The sequence below is a fragment of the Aricia agestis genome, chromosome Z (genome assembly GCF_905147365.1).
Source record: "Aricia agestis chromosome Z, ilAriAges1.1, whole genome shotgun sequence".
NCBI lineage: Eukaryota > Metazoa > Arthropoda > Insecta > Lepidoptera > Lycaenidae > Aricia > Aricia agestis.
The window spans coordinates 37329138-37350909 of NC_056428.1; the positions used below are offsets into that span (position 1 = coordinate 37329138).

Here is a 21772-nt window from a genome sequence, read left to right on the forward strand (position 1 = left end):
AATAGCGACCGAAACTCCATATTGTCTGGTCGTTCTTATCTCTATTATAGGGCTCATACAAAGGAAATTTTTTAGCTTAAAAATATGACGAAAGTCTGTCTATCACTGGCTCTTGGGTTCATATAGTTAATTTGGATTATATCTTACACAAAAACAAAATAACTTTGGAAATCGGTCCACAAATAATAATAATAATATATCTATGGACGCTTCACACCACGTCAGTCTGGCCCCGTGCTAAGTACCTGAAGGAGTTGTGTTACAGGTAGGTACCAGACAACGGAAATATAATTTAATACTTTTATACTATACATACATATTTAAGATTTTTATGATATCATACACATATTTAATACCCCGGGAACATTGAAAACTTTTTGTTCCGTCGGCGGGATTCGAACCCGCGACCCCCCGCTTGAGCTACCAACGCGCTCACCACTGAGCCACAGAGGTCGTCAAACTGATGATGATGATTGATGACAAATGGCGGAGTTATCCGTGAACAACTATAAACAAAATAAAATATACGCTCCTCTTTTATTGAATGTCGATTAAAAAGTAGCCTAAGTTACTCCTTATTACATCAGCTAAGTATCTGCCAAAAAAGTATCATCAAAATCGCCCCAGCCGTTTCAGAGATTAGCCGGAACAAACAGACAGACATACAGACAGACAAAAATTGTAAAAATTGCTATTTGGGTATATGTACCTACCGTATGTACATTCATATGCATGTAGTAAAAAACGGCTCTTTCAATATTACAAACACTCCAATTTTATTTATATGTATGTATGTATGTATGTATGTATGTATGTATGTATGTATGTATGTATGTATGTATGTATGTATGTATGTATGTAATATGTATGTATGTATGTATATGTATGTATGTATGTATATGTATGTATGTATGTATATGTTTACTTATGTAAGTATATAGATTATAGATGTATAGATTAAAGTAAACATAAAACTAAGGATTGGGTGAAAAATTCAAGTACCTACCTTTTGCTATTATTGATATACGTAATACGAGCAAAAAAAAACCAAAAAAAATCACGTTTGTTGTATTTGAGCCCCACTTAAATATTATTTTATTTTTAGTATTTGATATTATAGCGGCAACAGATATACACAATCTGTGAAAATTTCAACTCTCTAGCTATTACCGTTCTTGAGTTACAGCCTGGAGACATACAGACGGACACACGGACCGATAAAGAAGTCTTAGTAATAGGGTCGGTTTACCCTTTGGGTAAGGAACTTTAAAAAAGATATAACATACTAAGCGCTAAGCCGGAGCAATTGATAGCTTCGTTTTCATAATGTTATTCGATTTCAATTTGCCTGATCAATTAAAAAAAATCTTCTTCAATAATTGGTTGATTCTGCTTAACCCTCTATTGCATGAATTATGATAGAATAAAGAAAAAAATGTTTTGCTGGTCAATATTGCTTCATAAGGGGTAATTAAGAAAATTATTAAGAAAAACAAATTTTTTGTAACTTATTTTAGAAAATAATTTGAGAAGCCACGTATGCATAACAAGTACAGAATTCAGCTTTGTAAAAATCTTTGAAGCAGTTTCTTTTCGTTTTAGTTTAGACATAAGAAAACGTAACAATTTTTACATTTTATATGCGAGCGAAACATAATTATTAATTTTGATGAAGTAGGAGTATTTTATCGAGGGTTACTAATGTGATCAACTGATCATATATGGTGGAGGCCGCAAACAAGAGAACTTCCGACTTGTCAAGGGTGTTTTTTTAGTCAGGCGGAAGTGGTAGAATTATGAATTATGTAAGAATATATTAATATTATCCGACACGTTTAGAAAACTTCGATAGTGCGATGCAGAATTGTAGTACTAACTAGTACTACAATTCTGCAACTGGATGTCCAACTGGACATCCAGATATCGCCGCAATAACCATGCTTTTATTGTATTTGAATTAGAGAAAGTTAGAAAACGGTAATTTATCCTCATTCGAGTCAGATCCTAACTTATCACTAATGAAATCATCACCAGGGATAGTTCTTGTGAACTTATTGGTACCTAAAAAGCGCGCAAGTAAGATCGGTGAATGCATATGAAGTCAGAAGTGGCTTTTTAATTTTTGATTTATATTACTTTTTTTTTAACCATTATAACCATAATATTACGATTCACTATTAAATACTTATAAATACAATAACAATACAAACTTATTTTGTTTTAAAAACCATATATACATTTACACCGCGCTGTTATAAGATAGGGGGGTGCTTTCATTATTAAGGTCTACTCTGCCTCTCTGTCTGCCTCAGCCTGTATAACGAATTTAAGACTAGATCAAGTGTCCTTGAGTTTAACATGTTTTACCCGTCCGAAAAAGCGCACAATACCACCTAATAGGATTTCACTTAAACAATCCTCACGATAATATTTTCAACTTTACGAATAAACCGCACTATAATATATTTAATAAGTTCTACGAGTATTATAATATACGCCACACATGGAAATAAGTATCGAGGCAGCATTTAGCTAGATAGCCTGCAGCGGTATTAATATGTCGTTTCTAGTTACATATAGTGCGTATAATCTGCATTATCTACTCCCTACAGTGGCCTACTTAGACCGAGGGGATACCGATACAGCATACTGGCCACAATGTGTGTTGCAGTTGTAAAGACAAAGTCGGACTTGTGTGTAATATCCGGTAAGATTTTATTAATTACCACAGTTACATTCCAGTTAGTTACATAATATAGTTCCATCAAACTAATCGGGGGTATAGGAAACGTAAAATACCTGCAAACTATAATATATTTATTTAGGATCTATCTGTACGGATACGGCTTAATGCATTTAATATTTTCTGTTAAAATCAGAAACTTTGGCGCTGTGTAATAATATAGGTAATTATACTTACGTTTAATCTTTATGGGGAGCACCTCAAAATGTATTTGCGAAATCACGTCAAATTGGAAGAATTCATGTAAGGATGTTCAAAAAATAAAAAAAAAACAATACGAGCGCGAATTACGAAGACATCGATGTCCCTGGAAATATTCCCGGCTGTAGAGGTATATAGCGCGGCGTAAGATTGCTGCTTAAAAATATGGCTTAAAATATAATTACGTTTTATCTTTAAAGGCGGGAATTAGCCCTAATCCTTGTATTATGAGGATGTTGACGAGCTGGTTATTAGATACTTTATTAGTGTGATGACAGCAGCACAGTGCTGCTGCCAGCACTACTTATATTCTGAAATGAAAGACTCGGGCTTTGGCTAGAAAGTGGTGATGGTTCCGTCGGCTGCATCGTAGAATATTTGAATGAACATATTTTAACTAGCTGACCCCACGAACTTCATTCTAAGAAAGTCGATCCATGTGTAGACCGAGCATGCAGAGCAATAGGTATTTCGCCAGTTCTCTCACCGGTCGTATCGGTCAGCCGTCCCACCTGATGGTAGAGAGTGATGTACCCTGTGTATTGCGCACACGTTTGGGCACTTTCATCTTTCTGAGATAAAGCAAGATCTTGATGAGATCGGCTGCCGATCGTTCGACTTGGGAAATAATAACATTACACACTCACAGTAGCCACCGCCGTCGGCGCGTTTTGAGTTTCAATCTGCCATAACAACTTCTAAAATATTTTTTATAAAAAATATAACTTCTAAAATATTTGTCCGATGGTTAGTATAACCAATTAAAGTATAATTTTTTTCTTTACATAATGCCAATTAATAATACCTTAACATTTTTTTTGTAAGGATTAATAATGAACATGCAAAAAAGCCTTGCAAGTTGAAGATGATTTGAAATTACTATTTTTACGAAAGAAATGGTTATTGTAGTACGTTAAGCATAAAATATAGACATATTAATATGCTGTCGCGGACTATATTGTAGATAATGATGAATACTATAAATATGTATGTAGAATAATATTATTTTTATGTATCATCAATACTTTTTGGAGCGCAAGCGAAATAATGTAATTTTATGGCAAATTTTTCACCTAATAGGATCACTATTATTCTTCCGTTCGTAGCAAAAACGTAGCCAATGTTCATCACAAAGGGTGTAACTTTCCGTAGGTGAAAGAATTTTTAAAATCAGTTCAATAGTGTTTGAGCCATTTCAATACAAACAAACCTTTCCTTTTTATAATTAGTTAGTATAGGTACTTAAATAAACGTCCTGGTTTTATAATTATGACTGTTTTATTATTAAATAATTTCAAATAATATGAGAAACAATGTTATGAGAAACAATAGATATTAGATAGTTATTAGTTATTACAATATTTAATACAAACGTTACCAAAGAAGAAATTAATTTCTAAAATTGTAGTACTTAATACCGTAAATTAAACACAAACGATAACTACATTATATACACAAGTAATATTACGAATAAATAATAATATTGACAATGTGTTTTATAAACAGATTTAATATAAAGTATCAATATATTTTATAGTTACCGGATATGGGGTGGCCGTAAGAGCGATGGTGGCGACTAAATTTTTTTCTCCATTTGTTTGACGGACTATAATAAGTCATTTTCAGAGTTGAGAAAATTGGTATTCAGAACGTGGCATTTTCATATAAAACCTAGTCCAAAAAAGTCGTTATACCCAGTTTCACAGCAACAAGAGCATGCACAGAGAATAATTTCCATTGATAGTTTATTACATACCTACGGCATATTGGCAAATATTGGAACAATGCCGTTTGCAGGAAGAAATAGTGGGAAGAAAAATTCAATATGGTATTGAGTAGCGATACTGCACTGATATTGCATACTCGTTTCCCTTTTAGCTGAATTTATTTCTGCTATTTATGTGTCTATTATCTATTAAGTATTATACATAGTTACGTGACACGTGTGAAATTTCAAATGTCGGTCTGTAAACTTCATGCGCTAAACCGATTTGGATGAAATTATGTATGGAATGGGACAGCAATGCAAGGACATTATTAAAATAGTAATATTGTCACGCTGCACAGTTGTCTCAAAGCGCAATTTTGAATTATTATTATTTATTATGTCAGTAAAGGTACCATCTTCTTGTGCAATAAATAAGGTTCGATATCGAATGACTACAAAATTGCATCGCCTCGTCTCATCGCAATTCAGTGTGACCTAACCCTTACTTCACCGAGGAGAAACCTGTGCAAGTTGCAACTGTGAAGTACCAACTCCGTACCAAGTTCGCCGGTATGTTATTTAGTATTTACATTCGATTTCTCGCATAGTGTCACATAATTTAGTTGGACTGCATTGATCAATTGTAATTTGAATGATCTTTAAAAAGTAAAAACCTTGGTTTTTAGGGTCCCGTACCCAAAGGGTAAAAACGCTCCATAATGGTACGAAACCCTTCGTGCGCGAGCCTGACTCGCACCTGGTCCATACAAAACGGCACGCGGCGTGGTTATCAATATTTCCGCGTACGAGTGAAAGGGTCAATAAAAAAATTATCTCTATCCTACGACCGAACTGTACCACAGTCCACAATCGTGTCAAAGTGTGACTCAAATACATGTCCAAATGATTACACATACAAATCACGCGGCGTGCGCAGGCACGAGTCCCGAGTCGGGACTCTCGACTGACACAAATAACGTGCTAAATCAATATTCATTATAGTCTAAATATAACGGCGATGGACAAGGATTGCTGCTAGCCCACTTTTTTGCTTCCTTCGTTTGGCCTCGTCCAGTGTTCCGCAAAGTGTGTTACCGGCTCACACTGGTGTACCGCTGGCATGAGCACTCCGCACTAGGCATATAGCAGTGGTTGCATGTACTGTGTGCCTCAGAAACGGTTATGGTTCTTTAGTTCTAGTTTACAAGTAAGTAGATAGGTAACAAAAATCTAGCTATCACGGTTCTTGAGATAGGTACAACAGACAGACAGCGAAGTCTTAGTAACAGGGTCCTGTTTTACCCTATGGGTATGGAAATTGGAACCCAAACCGCAACAAAGGCACGGGAGCTCGGTTCAGCCCTGTACAGTGTACACACTGATTAATGTGTGGCGGTGTAACATCTTCATTTTCCTATATATTATGTACCATCGAGGAAGTTGATTCCTATGCAATTGACAGACCAACGTTATTTGGTCGAATATGTCAATTCAATGTTAATTGTGATCTGTCAGCTGGGTTTGACGTAACGCAACCAAACTACTTAGATCCCCGATTTGCATATAGGAATCAACTTCTCTGATAGTACCTTGAACATAAAAAGTTTGCGGAATACTGGCCTGTAGGTAGGTATAAAACCTCATATTGGCACTATAGTTAAAATGAAATAATTTGTCCGCAGCAGCACCTTTTCTACGGCCGCCCGTGGACGCTCGTGGCCGCTCGTGGGCCGTGGCCTCTTGCGGCCGCCGGCGGCGGCGATTTCTCAAGCGATACTATGTATTACAATAATGAAGACAAAGTTTAAAATCATATGACACTGAAACTGCTCGCCTCGCCTCTGCCATTCCGGTGTGAATTGAGCCTTAATGTGAAGGCAGCCTAAGAACGCAGAACGCCTGACCGCGAGACCGCTCTCTGTCTGACAGGTCCCTCAGGATGGAGCCAATCGATATCGCGATGAAAACGTAACTTTGTATGTCCGTGAGTCGCAGAATTTCGGTTGGCTGAAATTCTGCTGCATTAAGTTTCATAGAAAATTCCTACTGCATTCACACGAGCGTAATTTCGTACGTCATGATTAGTATGAAAAATAATTTACGCGACCGAAATTCTGCGACTTACAAAATTACGTTTGGCTTCACCCTAAAACAAATAACTCAAAATTACAGAACACGTATTTGCTGGGATAAGAAACGTTAACGTTGTTGCAACATACATAGTATAAAGTATAAACTACTATCTCACACTTACAAAGCAATTGAGGCCCCAAACATTTAAAATTTCACAATTCTGAAGGCAGAAAGTCCTTTGTAGTTTTTAGGGTTCCGCATCCAAAGGGCGAAAAACGGGACCCAATTACTGAGACTTTTTTAGAAAATGTCATTTTATTCGTGTTTTATCGAATACCGAGCGAATCTCGGTCAAATAGCTAGTATCAATAATGGCAAGTAGGCACTTGTTGCTATCATAAAACACTAAATTATTATATCCTTCAACCCCCATGAGCACCGGTGATCGCGACAACAATAGAATACAATACGATCTAAGGATTGGGCCCATGCAAAAAACACAAGTTTTGCCTACTTTCGCTCAGATATCGATAAGGAACTTTTCGTGCACGAGTCCGACTCGTACTTGGCCGATTTTTTATTAAAAAAGAACCTTTGTAGTTTGCGTGTAACTGCATAGAATAAAGAAATGGAAAGAAACCACATTATTCTAAATGCAAGTAAAATAAAACATAGTCTAAGAGCAATCTTCATTATGAGCGCAATTATTTTTCATTTCCCTCCGTTGAGAGACCACACTTGAAGGAAATTTATATTTATTGTTACAACATTCCACTGTATTCGTTATTATTCATTTTGTAACTTCACTTAATTTTATTTGTAATTTATTTTCAGTAAGTATTTCTTATGAAAATGCGACCTTTTATTACTAGCTGACTTCCTTTTGAATCTTGATCTACCTCAAAACGCATCCAAATACGTTGCGCAGCTTTAAAGATAAGCATATCATTTTCAAAATATATTACAGGGAATATTATAGGGCTAAACATATAATAATAAAGGGACAGACAACGGGAAACGACTTTGTTATAATAATATTATGTAGTGAAGATTTATACATTCTTAACCAATTTTTGCCTGAAGTTTACTAAGATAATTATAATATCTATTTGTTTTGTTAATGTGCTTCCAATATTACCTTCGATTCTAGTTATCAAAACCAAACAGTAAGTTCCGATATAGTTCACAAACCTTTGTCAAGTCAACCATTGTTTGTAACTCCTATCGAAGTGTAATGCCAAAATAATTGAATTTTGTATCGTCATTGTTCCACATAACGCACATTGCTCCTTCTATGGTCGGTTAATTAGGCAGTCTGTTCTCCTTGCTGCATGAAATTATTGGTACAGGTAGGTACGGACCACAAATAGTTGGCGTATGGTCTTGTTAAACTTTGTGAGGATGATGTTTGTTACGTATTTAGTGACGTGGTCTCTTCGACTATACACGTAATACACGTATAATATAAGAAATTGTTCAGGTACACACTTTATGGATACAGGATCGTCACTCAAGTATTAAGGCGACGTCTATGGCTCAGTTGGTCGTCGTCGTTTAAGTCGAGGTTCGCGGGTTCAAACTTGTTATTTAAAGTAAAAATAGTTGTGGAGTATACTTATATTGTAGAAAAGTACGATCAGAGGGAATAGAGATAACAATTTGAATAGGTAGTGTTATCGTAAAATATATTTTGTATGATTATAATGGGCATTGTCCAAAAAATAATCACTTGTACTTTTTATATTTCTTTTTCGTTAAAATAGAGTATTTTAAGAATATTAATTAAATAATTTTGAAATTCATTAGCTAGTTTTTTCTCAATAAATTTTTAAAGTTTCGCTCTGACGTCATCATCGGCCGTCAATTGACCTCTGCATATGTTTTAAATTTCCTTTCAATCTTATTTATAATGGCTGGTTCGTCAAATGTAAGTTCTCATTATGTGAAAGCTGATACGAGAAGCTTACCAAAAGTTCGAATCGTAACGTTGGCCGAAGTTATTGCTAATTTAACGCCATTGAAGGTCAAACAAAGATTAAACGTATTTGTTCAAAAATATAAGTAACTAATGGGTATTTTTTTCGTTTATATACAGAAAAACGATCACTGACCTTATTCCTCGAAATGTTTTTGTAATGAGCAAAATTAAAAAAAAATGGACAATCCCCATTATATAACTTTATGACAATATGTTTAATTATTACTATATTATTAATCCTTAATTCACTTCCTGAGTCCCAGGGACTCACATCAAAATTTTAAATGGTCTTAATTCAAAAGTCTAAGCCCCAATTTCACCAACGTCTGTTAGTGCTAACAGCTAGTTAAAATGTCAAGTCTTCTCTTTCATTCATAAGAAAAACGAAAGAGGTAACGTGATACTAATTCGAGCGTTAACTTTAACAGTCGTTGGTGACATTGGGGCTTAGCCTCTAGTTTCCCCCACGTATCAGCAGGGCTAAAATGGCCACATTTAGCAATTCCTCTCAATCAATTCAGCAAATGCATTGTCAAAACTGTCAAACTGACAAATGTCAAATCAGTACAAAAATACAGAAATGAATTGCAAGCAGAGTTGCATTTTGCGATTTTAGAAAAATGAATCATATTATGATTCATATCATGATTCTTCAAAGCGACCATTTTAGCCCTGCAGTACCTTCATGTAGTGACGCGGGCGACATGGTGCCGAGAGGATGAGTGCGTACATACTCGTACCATATTTGGTGAGTTATTACGCCGACTGAGTCCCAGGGACTCATACTATTGAATTACGTTATGATTGTTTTTATAAGTTAAAGTTTTCATTTGAAAAACGCGGAGCCGAGCGCTGTGGCGACAGAGAATGGTTTTCCAAATACCTATTTTCTACTCTCGCGGCACTACACAATAGTCTTAAGAATATTGTTAAACAATGTTGATGGAATTTGTTTTATTTCATAAAAAACATACAGAGTCTCAGGGACTCATAGAAGGTATTTACGTCAGTAAATTTCACCTAGTGAATTGAGAGTTAAGGACTTATGTATAAAAAAAATTATTTGAATATAACAATATTGCGTAAAATATATTTTGTACCTGATTATAATTTAAATACTTACCTATATATTTGCATGCAATTTTATACATAGCTAAAAGTGGATTTCAAGAAAATAATCAATACCACCTACTGTTTTCACCACTTTTATAGCAAATAAACGAATTGAAAACGAATTGAACGGGGACGTAAAATCCTAGAGTAGAACTAACACGTCGCAAAATGGAATAATCAACCAAGTGCGCCCCCTTTATTAAGTATTTTATTTATTTAAATTTTATTATTGATTATTAAAGTACAAATACAACTGAGTATTTCGTGAATATTTCAAATGCCTATGTGTTGCAGTTATTGATATCGAGCAAAGAATAACAAAAACATCACGTTTGTTGTATGGGAGGCCCCCTTAAATAGTTAATTTATTTTGTTTTTAGTTATTTGTTGTTATAGCGGCAACAGATATACACAATCTGTTAAAATTTCAGAAGTCTAGCTAAAGTGGTTCTTGAGTTACAGCCTGGAGACACACAGACAGACGGACAGATATCGAAGTCTCAGTAATAGGGTCCCGTTTTTACCTTTTGGGTACGGAACCCTAAAAAAGGTGCTGCTGCGGACAAATTATTTCATTTTGACTATAGAGCGAATATAAGGTATAATTATACCAACAGGCCAGTAGGTATTCCGCAAACGTTTTGTGTTCAATGTACAATATAATATATAGGAAAATGAAGATGTTGCACCACCACACATTAATCAGTGTGTACAGGGCTGAAATGAGCTCCCGTGCCTTTGTCAATTATCCTAAGATGTTTCATTTTTAGGGTTCCAATTTCCATACCCATAGGGTAAAACAGGACCTGTTACTGACTTCGCTGTCTGTCCGTCTGTCTGTCTGTTGTATCTCAAGAACCGCGATAGCTAGATTTTGTTACCACCTACTTACTTGTAAACTAGAACTATGTACCATAACCGATGCCACGGACAGATATATACAAGGACAGACTGACATACAGACACGTCAAACTTATATACCTTTTAGGTTTGTTCTAAGCTTTATTCTACGTTCGAGCGGTCAGTCACACAGGAGAAATTCAGGCAGTCAGAACGCCCCCTGTGTGCAGTGTGAGTATCTCAACGTAATACAACACAAAGAACAAGAACGCAAAACTGACCGCTTGAACGCTGACCGCTCTCTGTCTGATAGGTCCCTTAATCTCCGTGAAAAGCGGGTTCTTCCAGATACCGCGGTTACAAATACATAATATATGCATTTATGTGACAGATTTTTGCCCAGACTATTATTTAAAAGCATCTATAGTACGAGGTTCGTAAATTGAGTTTTTTTTTTGTGTTTAGCACTTTAGCATTCTATTATCGAATAGTTGAACTGTAAGCTACAGGTTGTTTTAAACGTTCACATATGAATTTCATTTTAAAATTGTATAAAAGTGGAGCGTACCTCGCAAACAATCGTAAACTAAGCCAATGTTTGAGTTACTCTAATGATTGTAAAGGGCGGTGCCACAATAAACTAATAGTTTATAGCCAGTATGTTTGTCCGTCCGTGCGTCATAGGCGCACCCCATATATATTAGCATTCCGTGCTTTCACCCGACATACGTAAATTACAGGAAAATCTTCACTTTGAAAATGATGTTTTCTTAAAACTTGTTGTTTCGGCTGGTGGAGTTTTTCGGAGTAAGTACTTAAACTTATTTTTTCCTCAGACTTTTGTCACTTTTTTTTTTTTTAATAAATTTTAGTGTCATAACAAAGTATGAGAGAACAATAATATGACTCACCTAAACCTGAAAAATAAACTTGTATTTCAAGATTTCTTCTGAAGTCTCGCTTGGAGAACGTTTGATAGGAACCTTTGCTCCTTTCACTCTGAAACAAAAAAAATATTTTGTATTAAAATTCTGATGTAATTGTCCGTTTTACTGCTAAAAAGTATCATATTTCCTCCCCTGTGGTCTACTCTATGTCTTTGCCGAATTATATAAAAATTGGCTCAGATTCAGAGCTTAAATTCTCTAGGTCCCTGTGAAGGCATTTCACAGGTATCAACTATATTTTACTTTTCGCTAAAGATTAATTAAGTACTTGAAATTTTAAAAAATTCAGACACCGGGCATAGGACAAGGTATGTATGTGATTGTATGAATTTAGGTAGTTCCATTCCATCTGTATTAGGAACTGTATCTATTAATATATTTCATAATATTAATACAGAATACCTACAGATGGAACTATCATTTAGGATTTAGATGTACCTATTTACTGTGAGCCTACTAATACCCTAAAATCTATAAGCTTACATTTGAATTCGAATTACAATTTCCCAGATACCATTATGGATACGGATTTTCGAAATACGAAATGTTCATCAAAATCTTGTTGTAACGTTAATAATTATTATTTTCAACGCATCCAATATTTTGGTAATATTCACCATCAAACTCAGAAAACGCAGTTTGCTAATGATTTGATTCGTGGCGGGATGTAAAGGTCGTTCAGAATCCGTGGAATATTAAATTCAAATTCGGCGGAGAGATTGGTCGGTGACAAATTCCAATTCGTTCCCCGAGCCCCCATTGGTTGGCGATAATTCGATATAATTTAAATATTGTCACTGTCGATCCTCACCTTATGGCAATTTATTTTCGCGGGGAAGATTATTGAGTTTCGTCACCTCGAAGATTAATAAATATATGAGGGGGACTACCTCATCTTGTTTACTGGTGTATGCTAGGTATACCGTATTCAAGCTACACGACGGAATATTAAAATGTTACATATTAAAATATTTCATAAAATCGCAGCAGTATTATAATGTTATAGGTAACCTAGCACCTCAGTCTACTGTAAAAAGTCAATAATTGTGTGTAAGTAGATTAAAGTAATACTTAATACATTATAATATTATTAATATGTTACTCAACAATAAATATTTTAAAGAGCAATTAAACACTCTTTCATGAATAATAACTTTCAATTCGTTACGATATAAATGAAACAAACTCGCGCACTTGTGCGCGAGTTGGACTCGCGCACGAAGGGTTCCGTGCCACCATAGAGCAAAAACAGGCTGAAAATTGTGTTTTTGTATGGGAGCTCCCTTAATTATTTAATTTATTTTATTACTAGCTGTTTCCCACGACTTCGTCCGCGTCAGCAAAATGTGATAACAAAGATAATAAAAAAGAGAAAAAAAAAACCCCTTTTTGAGGTTCCTTTATAAAAAATGAAATAATATATCCTCCTCCTTTCCGGAAGTCGGTTAAAAAGTAGCCTAAGTTATTCCTTACTACATCAGCTATGTGCCTAAAAAAGTCAAAATCACTCCAGCCATTTCGGAGATAAGCCGGAACAAACAGACAGACATACAGACAAAAATTGTAAAAAAATGTTGTTTTGGTGTCTGTACCTTATAAACATTCATATGCATTAAGTATAAAACGGTTCTTTCAATATTACAAACAAACACTCCAATTTTATTTATATGTATAGATGTATAGATAAATTATTAAATTACAAATAAAACTGAGTATTTCATAAATATTTCAAGTGCCTATGTATTGCCGTTATTGATATCGAGCAAAAAATGCAAATAAAATCACGTTTGTTGTATGAGAGCCCCTTAAATATTTATTTTGTTTTTAGCATTTGTTGTTATAGTGGCAACAGATATACACAATCTGTGAAAATTTCTGAAGTCTAATTATTGCCGTTTTGCCCTTTGGGTACGGAACCCTAAAAATGGGCAATATCAAAATAAAATAGGAGAAAAACTATTGGTGAAAAACCGTAAAATACATAAGTACTTAGTGAAAATGTTAAAAAAAGTTCTGAGCTCGATTTTGATAAAAACTTACATTTTATCATAAGTCTTTAGGAAAATAGGTTTCCATACCTGATAATATTGGAACCGACTCTTTTATTTATAAATAAAAAAATGTTCAGTATTGCCGTACGAGAATTTACTCGGGAACGGCTTCTGGACAGGGTGGTCAAAATAAAACACCTCTTCACTGTGTAGTGTGTACTTAGCGGAGTCGAGGTAAAACAAGATTTCCGGCCAGCCTTTCTTCTATTAACCCAGTATTTCCCCTGTTCTTTATTATTTTAAACGTGGGAGAGCCATGTTTCGGCACGAATGGGCCGGCTCGACCGGATAAATACCACGTTCTCACAGAAAACAGGCGTGATACAGTGCTAGCACTGTGTTTCGCCGAGTGAGTAAGTTTACCGGAGGCCCAATCCCCTACCCTATTCCCTCTTAAAAAGGCAGGCAACGCACCTGCAGCTCTTCTGATGCTGCGAGTGTCCATGGGCGACGGAAGTTGCTTTCCATCAGGTGGCCCGTTTGCTCGTTTGCCCCCTTATTTCATAAAAAAAAAAAAATTATGTACCATCCTGGTAAAAAAATTTTTGGTAAGTATTTAAATATTTTGTGTCCAGTATTTTGTCATTTGTGCCCAGTTAAATTTGTTCATAATATGAATTAGATGGTGAATTATTTTGAACAAAATATCTCTTAATCTTTTCGCTTAGTATTAAATTATTAATTTAACGAGGAGGCATATCTTAACAATAATGATAATGTAGTAGCATTATATTAAAACTTTAATGAAATCATTGTATGTTACGAAACAATTATTATTATAGTACTAAAACTCTAAGGCTGGTGAAAAAGAATCAACTTTCGTATGACCTTTTATCACGTTGTTATTAAGATTTTTAAACACATCAGTCATCACTTGTTTTTGAAAACTTACCACAATAACAATTCACTTTCAACCAAAAAATTTTGAATTACCATTAATTAACAATATTTTAAAACCAATGTTGAAAATCATAACACCTTTAGTGACACTGGTTATGTCAAACTAGCTGACGCTGTCACAAACACTGTTTTGAGGGTAGTGGAATAAAGTTTTGACAGGTTAAAATTGTTAAATGTTGCTAGTGTGAAAATAACGTTTGTAAAAGTTTTTTTTAATAAATATGTCAAAAATACAAGAGAACATACTTTTAAGGATGTATACAAGGTCAAATTCCGTATGGTCTAAGAGCCGGTGGGAGGTCGACCTTCATCGATCTGATAACCAGTTGAGACCTATTTTTTATCAAATATAATTTATAAACAAATATGCCTATAATTACTTGCTTATCTAAAAGTGCTCATGGCTAGTTTTAATTAAATTAACTTTAGTTGATTTTTTTTCACCACTTTCATTCTTTTGATAACCAAATGAATTTTATTTCACTGTTAGTTTTTAACACACAGAATATGCCTCAGTATGAGTCAGTACGCTTGCCTACTCATTTCTGTGTATAGCTACCTGGCAAGCCGATGTGAACGGTTGCTAACTTATCGAAAGTGATATCAAATTTTAGATTATTTTATTACAAAATCAGTCATATAGACTTGCCTGCAAAAAAATCATACTTAAAGTACTGTTGCCAAGGTAAAAACTTAAAAAAAAATAGCCATGAGCACTTATAAGTAATTATAGGCATATTTGTTTATAAATTATATTTGATAAAAAATATGTCTCATCTGGTTATCAGATCGGTGAAGGTCGACCTCCCACGGTCTCCTCTACTAGTAGTACCTACATCCAATTAAATTATGAAAGTACTAAATATGTTAGAAATTGGACACCCAGACACTTATTATTATTTATTAATTATAATGATTTTTATAAGTAATAGATTTTCAAAGAACTATTCGATATTTAATTATTATTGAAATAAAATTTTGTTGTAATTTGACTACAGCAAATGGCAGCCAAGAAAGTTTGGCGTAGCTAAAAATGACGAAAAAAGGAACTAACGCTGCCACCTACAAAAACGCCATAATATTTGACAATTCTTCTTTACCAGCAGCGCCCCCGCCCAAGTTCATATAAAGTCTTGTGACTTGTGATAATTTTTATAAATTTTCCTTGGATGGAAAATGGATTTAAAAAAAAACCATTTTCTTGGTTACGGTTTTTATCACAATGCACCAATGTCTAATATTCGACTTCTTCTCTCATGATGGACTAACTTAACCAACGTGTGGAATACCATAATCGTCTTTGATTAACTCTTATCAACGTTGACTGTGCATACTGTAGGCAACTTGGCGCAATCATAATTATTGCAAGCATGGCTATCCATCATGGGTAACCATATATACGGAACCTACGCGCGAGTCCGATTCATACTTGGCCGATTTGTTATTTTCAACTATATTATAGGTAGACATCTGATTATATTATGCATTTGCATACTTGCATATGCAAATCCATATAATGTCACTTTTTAGGCGATAGTGCATATTTTGCATGCACACACTGAGGCCACAAAACACAGGTACCTACGCCGTACGATAGATCAAAATACTTAAAATATATTATGTGGCTCCATCCCCATTTAAAGAATGCAATACACCCGATAGGTACAATATCTTTCTAGAAACAACATTTTTCTTTGTAGTTGGCAACATAAGTAAAAAATTTGAATAAAGTAGTTACCGATTTATTAAACTTCCATGAGCATTAAGATTGCAATCGGAAAATGTTGGTAGAAAATTATTATTGATGCTGTATAAAAAATAAAAAACCCTGGATTTGATGAATTTATAAAAATTGACGCTTTTATTAACGGCACCACCGGAAAGCTCTTCAAAAAAGTAATAAATTTTAATAATAAATGACTTTTGATCATGCATATTTTGTGCATATTTCGGCTATTTATCGTGCATACTTGCATGCATATTTCGGCACTTTGATCGTGCATATAATCCGATGTCTAATTATAAGCAAATTCATTCGTTCGGCCATTACTTTATATACGTATACGTATTGCACAAAAACTAAGCTTTTAGTTGCCAATATTGTTCCTAGAAAACATTTGGACGTGGTGTTTCATTTACCCGGCTTTCCGATTTCCGAGAATTTTCTTTTTACATTTGTTTTTTTTTTTTTTGTAGTTCACTGTAAGCTTCGTCGTTTTTTGTATAATTAAGAATTATTGAAAGTCTATGAAAAATCACTAAGGGTAGGATCCCTTAGTGTTTTTTACATTTTTCTTTGCAAGCACTAGTGTGTTTAGCAAAGAGCTAATTGATTACCAGGTTAAAAAATGTAAATATACAGTAAATGAAGGCTTTTAAAATTAACTGCAAATTGTAATCTGAAAGAAAATGAAAAAATAGAAAATCTGAAAGCTTTCTAGCCAATAATAAAGTTACGATATCTTCACCTTTTGCAAGAAAATGCAAGATTAGTGGTGGGGAAACGATTAGCCAGAGATGAAATCATTAGGGGCAAATTAGTGGGGAATTGTGGGGAATGGTGGGGAGTGGTGGGGAGGTCTAGGATGTTTCCGCACGGATATGAGGAGGTAGACCTGCGGGCGCATGCTCAGTGCTAATTGTTCTTTGATAAAATTCTTTAAGTACGTGAAAGTATATTTTTCCTTCATAAAACCTATTTGCCCCAAAAATATTTTGTACTTTTACTTATTTATTTAGGAGATATTTATATATTTACTAGCTGTCCCGGCAAACGTTGCTTTGCCATAATTAAGGTGCCCATACACAGGACAATTTGTCGTTTCGATCGATCGTCAAGAAAATCGTCCAATCGATCTTTGGAACGTAACATCGTTTGCGATATTGCTACACACGTACAATTTCTCGTTCGATTTTAACATCGAGGAGATAAATCGTTACGATAATTGTTCCGTGTATGGCCCTTTTAGGAAATAGGACACCAATTAGGTCAAATAAATTCTGACTGACAGCTACGTTACAGGTTCAGATTAATTGTAAAGGTTTTTTAGAGACCAAACTTTTATTAAAGATTTCTAAAAAAATATCATAACTGAAACCCATCTCGAATATTCTGTATTTCAGAATCTAAATGGTCGCAAAAGTCCGTATTTTTTAGTAAATTTTTAACGTAACAAACTAACAAATACTTATAATATGAAGTTGTGGATAGCTAAACAATAATTGCTGTAGGAAGGCGGCCGCGGCATCGTGCGGTATCCGCTTGCAATAAAAATGTAAAACGCCACCGATAAGGGAAAAGGCTCGAATGTGTAAAATATAGGGATGCGAAATTATTATATCGACATTGATATTGATATATTGATATAAATTAATGTTGCTTTGTTTGCGAAAGGTTTAGTAATAATGCGTGAGTGCTTATGAGAATGATCAATAAGAGCAAAATTCTTCATCGGTACCTAGTTAATTTGTAAGAATACGAAATGAATTTATATTTTCATGTCATATCAATTCCCTCAATGGTACAAACCTGATAAGTTTTGTGACATCACAGTTGCATCACAGTAAATATACTTACATCATAATAAAAAAAAAACGCATATCATAGATGCTACTTAAATATTTCCGTATGAACTTCTTACGATAATTTTATTAGAAAAGTCACCGCATAACTAAACGCCGATTGAGAATTAGAAACATAGACGCTTGTGACGCACATCACTACGGTTGGCTGCTTCAGTTTTTGCATCCGGATCAAACCGCTTGGTATTTTGTCACACTGCACACAAAATATAAATGTAGCCTACTTCCTTCCTTCATTGGCGAGTTATCTGAGTGATTAATAATGCCTTACCGTGCACGGGAATTTAGCGAGAGGTATAACTTTTATTGTTGCTTGTTGGTGTTACAATATAATACGTTTAATAAATATGGAAAATGAGATTAGAGCAGAGCTACTGTTTAGGATAACGTTCGTTTTTTGTCATATTATTAACTAAGTATGTGGTTTTTTTTGCCAGTGCCATGCCGTGTTTGATAATTTAAATAAATTGAAATTGATAATGTTAGTTCATAGATCTCTTATGAGTTATGACATCTATGAAAAAATAAGGCTTTCTAGGTAGTAGGGAATACTTTAATATAAATAGTACGGAATTCGGAATTTACTTAATAAGTATATTGAACCTTTTTTAAACTATGAGCAACCATAGACCATTGTAGCCACTAACCGTATGTACATTTTTGCAGCTATAAGTTTATGTAAAACATAGTATTAATCTCCGCTTAACCACAACATCGACCGCGGCTCAAACTGCGCTTACGCGGCACGAAGCACGGATTATTTATATACTTAATAAAATGTGCAAATCTAGAGGAGATCGTGAGAAAGTAATGATGATACGTCAATTTGACGATCGATCGGCTTTCTCGTGATCCCCAACTGTTTATTAGAAGGGATATAAAGGATCCGGTAACCATAGCGGAGAGATCCAGGCCATATTTATTGAAATTACTTTTGATTGTGCAATAATATTGGCCTGCCGGTAGCGAGCGCGGAATTAAGAGGTTTTTGTATTATGGAATTAGATGGTTTATATTTTGCATACGCTAACAGGCAATTTGTAACAATGTTTTGTTTTTGGAATATTTAGGGACTTTCTTTTTAACTAGCAATTGGAACTTCTGGTTAAAATGATAAATACTTTATACTACTAGTCTAGAAGATTCTATCGATTATTTTGACTTACGTTGTGAGTTGTAAGTAGGTATAATAAGTAATAACCAATAACTTATAATATTATTTTAGAATCTGTGGTTTGGACACCGGACTTTCTTTAAAAATATTTTGGTAGATTGTTTTCTACTAATAGATATTATCACAGAACCCTGCTGTAGGCGCGTTGTGTTCACTAGCTTTAGCTATAAATTTTCTGACAATATTATATTATTATCTGCCGAGTGCCCACTAGCTTTGCCTGTAATGTAAACAACTTTACCGTCTGGTCAATATATCTGTAAAACAGATTTGATGACGTCACACACAGCACACCAGCCGTCTCTACAATCTACATAATATTTAAATCAGGAAGGTGTCAGGAAGTAGATATTTTGTCACTGCAAATATTGTAAGTGTATGTAAAATCTTCGACCGCCTTTGGCGACTTTGTTATAATTTTTATAGCTCCCGCAGTACGCAGTTTACAAGCGAAGACAACTTGCCTTGGGGCACACCCGATAAATATATTATGTGGAATTACTTAAGCCCGGGGACACACAGTTGCGTTACGCAAATTGTTTTTGCCATCGATTAGCAGCTTCAAACTTAAGTATATTAATTTTTTGCACTTACGATGTTTTACATCTTTCTCAACTGCAGTTACGAGGTTTTATTTGTCATTTGCAGTTACGATGTTTTACATCGTTCATGACGATTTCACTTGCAAGATCCATTGCAATAAGAAATACAAAGGCAATTTTGTTTATGATACAATGTTCCCACGGCAACAATATCTCAAGCATGCACCATATTATTATTTGTTGCATTTTATGCGTCGACCGCTTGGTCTATGAAAAATAAGCGAATCATTCACCCAAACAAGTTATCTAGGTATTATAATTTATAGGGTAATCAACAAGTAAAATATTATTTACTTTCTCTTATAAAAAAATAAAGAAAACGAAAAACAGTTAGTGTTAATAAAAAAATGTAATTATGCATTTTGTATCAATAAGCATATATATTATATTATGTACAATACTAATTATTACTTATCGTATTAAGTAAAAAATGTTCACACATGTCTATAATATTAAACACAAAATTATTTTTGTCTTAATAAACTAAATGTTTTTTTGGAAATACACACATAATATTTGTAATAAGTACCCAATTTTTTGGTTACCTATTGGCTATTTCAAACTTGATAACACAAGCTGCGTGACGCACCGTATAAACTTTACACATAATATCACGAACTTTACAGTAGCCCTTTATAAAACTTAAAAAGTAAAAACCCTTTATAAAAAGCTGTTTCAAAAACGAGACAGGTTATTAAATTAAAATCGGCAAAACTCGGAATGCTCAGATATAATGTAATAAAACAACACGAGAGCAAATAATTGTATGTTATTTAGCGCATATATATTTATATACATTATAAACGCTCAGTTCCAGTCTGACCGTATAATTCTAACTCATAAATTTCACACAAATAATACATACGCACAGCATTTTGCTCTGATTGATGTCAAGTTACACTGGCTCGTGCATTGACTTCTCACGGATTGTAATTCCCAATTTTTGATGGTTAATGCTTATATAAAGATCTATTTTCTTGTCTAAATTGATATACTGACGTAGTTCGTGGGACAAAAATGAGCTATTAATCTTAGGCAAAATTGCAGCGTAGCATCGAATACTGTCGCTATTTTTGATAGCATAGTTAGATGTCAAAAAAGTACGGGATTTGACATTGTCATATTACGACATAACGCATCTCAAACGTTATGGCGTGGTTATGGCCTATGACACCGCGTACACTTGAGGTAAGTATGCCAAATTCTATGACTATAAGCGTTTTCTGCGCACTTTGTCATGCGAAAGACTGAACGAAAGATAATTTGGATTTTTCTGACGATTTTCTTGAGTAAGTATGTATTTTATTTGTGGTTGAAACGCACTTACTTATTCCAGTAACCCACTGGAATAAGTTAGTGCGTTTTATGGCAACAATTCCACAAATAATATTAATTATCCACGTATTACCTAGCAAAATATGTAGTTTCACAATAATGTATTCTGAAAGTTGTAACTGTGCGGAGCTTATATAAATCGGTGTTTCCACTTGCTTCGTTCATCACTGAACACCTGATGATATTGCGTTCAATTTTTGAACGAAGCACCAAAATACGAAGCTATTAGAGTAGACGCCACACGTTAAAAGTTAGCCATGTAGGGGTTGTTTGCACGAAATGAATCTACAGTTTTGGCGTCGCACAAAATTGCCTGTTGTAATACGTTGGTTGGATTAGTTTGCCTCCAGTAGGACCTTTATGGGCTACAACATAAGGGTTATTAATCATTATACTAGCAGCTCCGCAGTAAAATAGCCCTGGAGTCTGGACCGTAGTAGGACAAATATCAACTCTGGCCCGCATCGGGGATCAAACAGGGTCACAAGCTTAATAGGTGATATTTCAATGCTATTTGATAGCGGT

At 34.5% G+C, this 21772-nt stretch overlaps 1 protein-coding gene across 1 annotated transcript in view; it reads right to left on the reverse strand.

Annotated features, from left to right (window-relative positions):
- The window catches only part of LOC121738844 (protein bric-a-brac 1-like), a 319913-nt gene extending 305297 nt beyond the window's left edge, over positions 1 to 14616 (reverse strand). The window contains exons 1-2 of the mRNA XM_042131093.1: positions 14547 to 14616; positions 11568 to 11655 (exon numbers count right to left, since the gene is read on the reverse strand). The gene's annotated coding sequence lies outside the window, so the exon portion shown is untranslated. The remainder of the gene's footprint in view (positions 1 to 11567; positions 11656 to 14546) is intronic.
- Positions 14617 to 21772: the final 7156 nt, after the last annotated feature.